Below are 2,525 nucleotides of genomic sequence, written 5' to 3'. Positions count from 1 at the left end.
AAATTTAGCCAATGAATTAGGAACGTAGTCAAATGGAATTCATTTGGTAAGCTCGGCTAGTAACTAAATAAGACGAATTAATATAATTAATTTATGAGCTCTTTAATCTCAACAAAATATAATAATTAACTCGATTGTAAACTAAAGACTCAAAACATGAACTACTAATTTAGACAAATTAATTTAATAAAGTATTTAAGTAAAACTAAATTCTTTTTGAGATAATTTTTGAATGTTCATAAGATATACTAATTACATATATAATTACATGAAATATATTTATAATTTATAAATTATGAAAATCACCTAAGATTACTCAAAATGACTTTGAAAAGTATTCGAATTTTATAAAACTAATTATTCTAAATCGTTTGGGAATTAAGAAGCTCGTGAATTAATTCCTATCGGGGAGGGTCAAAATTGGGTGTCAACACTCCCTCTGTCCCATTTTATAAGAGTTAGTTTGACTCAGTATGGAGTTTAAGAAAGAAAGGAAGACTTTTAAAACTAGTGGTCTAAAATGACTGATACAAATTTGTATGACTATAAATCATTTCATTAAGAGTAAGATGAACATTTTAAAGTTAAATGTGTCATTCTATTTGGGACGGATTAAAAAGAAAAGTAAATCATATAAACTGGGATTGGGATAGAGGGAGTAAATATTAGCGGAATTTGTGTCGATTCTATCTACTCGTGAGTGTAACTAATTGAAAATATAATTGCAGGCATGAGGTTGTTGGTGTGGTAACTGAGGTCGGAAGCAAGGTGGAGAAATGTAAGGTTGGAGACAAAGTAGATGTTGGATGTATGGTAGGATCATGTCGAAAATGTGAGAATTGTATATATAATGTGGAAAACTGGAAGGAAGCTAGTGGCTGGAAGTTGCATAGGAGGTATGAAAGAGACTTGAGAAATGTTGGATTTCGCGGCCAAGCATAACATAACACCAGATGTTGAAGTCGTGCCAATGGACTACGTGAACACAGCATTGGAACATCTTCTGAAATCGGATGTGAAATATCGTTTCGTGCTCGATATTGGTAATATATTGAACAAGAAATGAGAATATTAATGGGGGGGGAGGGGGGGTTCAATTATGTAGCAGTGTTTCTTAGCTTAGATTACATTAATTTCAGAGATGATTAATCAAATGCCTTTCTTGCACTTACTAAAATAGACTAGATGATATAAGCCCGTGCAAGTATGGGCCCAACGATCTGCTATCGTGACCGACAAAGAACAGTGTCGTACTTTATATTGTATTTGATTGTTTCATAATCCAACTTATTGCTAATGCTTTTAGGAGATAAAATTGGGTTGAAAGAACACTGTATATATAAAAGAGTGGTTAGGAAGAGAGAAAGTGAACTGACTTTAGCGGGAAAGGAAAAACATAAGAGGTGGAATTTTATTATCATGATTCATGAATAACACGTTAATATTCACAACTATTTGTACTACAACTATCATTTAGTACAATTTTTCAGTTCTAGAGTAACTATTGTTGTTTCTAAAACAGCTTCAAGAACTATCAGTTAGTTGTGTTGTATCCTGAGAAGATGAAGCCTACAGGGCTGCAACACAGATCAAGCTAACATCAGTACAGTCATAGTATACATAGATGATAAACAGGTTTGAAATACTTTCAGAAATTCTCTCTTTGTCAATTAGTCAAATTATATTCAACAACCTCTCTTATAACATTAAATGAAGTTGCAGTTAATGGCAACAAAGGGACCAACGAAAAACAAATTAAAAAAAATTGGAGCACCTTTCTTACCTTATAAATAATGAAATGGCTAGCTAAAAGTCCAATCACAAGCTCAAATTACCCCTGCTACGACCTCAAAGAATCTGCATTTTCAATATTGAAACAATGTCATAGATTCAAGAGAGTATATATCAACTGAGACAATTTGTAGATAATAATCAGTTTGCAAATTGGTTCTTTAATAACTTAAGCAGAACTCCCAACAACAGAACAATAATAAGCTATATGCGGAAGAATAAGAAACCTAAAAATTCAATTTTTGTTACACCAATCCAAACTCCCTACCCTCATGGAAAAAAACGCCCTCCTAATTAATTCCATGCTTCCTAGTATGCCAAGAAGCTGACCCCTTTATTTCCATACTTCCTACAATGTAAATAATAAATTTTAGACGCAATATTTTACAGTACCATTACAGATTTTCAGAACAATTTATAATAGATAATTAATCAAAGAACATGTTCATCGCAACTTCAACAATAAAAAAAGGGAAAATGCATAAGTACCCCCCAGCCTATGCCCGAAATCCCAGAGACACACTTAACCTTTACTAAGGTCCTATTACCCCCCCGAACTTAATTTATCTATAATATTCTACCCCTTTTCGGCCTACGTGGCACTATCCTTGAAAAAATTGTCAACATGCGCTGGGCCCACCTGATAGTGCCACGTAGGCCGAAAAGGGGTAGAATATTATAGATAAATTAAGTTCGGGGGGGTAATAGGACCTTAGTAAAGATTAGGTGTGTCT

At 33.4% G+C, this 2,525-nt stretch overlaps 1 protein-coding gene across 8 annotated transcripts in view; it reads right to left on the bottom strand.

The window, feature by feature from the left end:
- Positions 1-1,385: 1,385 nt before the first annotated feature.
- LOC102580902 (TMV resistance protein N-like) overlaps positions 1,386-2,525 on the bottom strand; it is a 10,777-nt gene continuing 9,637 nt past the window's right edge. For 7 of the 8 annotated variants that reach the window (XM_015314461.1, XM_015314464.1, XM_015314463.1 and 4 more), the window contains 3 exons: positions 2,060-2,140; positions 1,784-1,857; positions 1,386-1,577 (listed from right to left, as the gene is read on the bottom strand). The gene's annotated coding sequence lies outside the window, so the exon portion shown is untranslated. The remainder of the gene's footprint in view (positions 1,578-1,783; positions 1,858-2,059; positions 2,141-2,525) is intronic. The other variant, XM_015314462.1, reaches the window with a different exon arrangement.

Source organism: Solanum tuberosum, unplaced genomic scaffold (assembly GCF_000226075.1).
Source record: "Solanum tuberosum cultivar DM 1-3 516 R44 unplaced genomic scaffold, SolTub_3.0 scf00301, whole genome shotgun sequence".
Lineage (NCBI taxonomy): Eukaryota > Viridiplantae > Streptophyta > Magnoliopsida > Solanales > Solanaceae > Solanum > Solanum tuberosum.
This window is presented reverse-complemented; position numbering and strand designations above follow the sequence as displayed.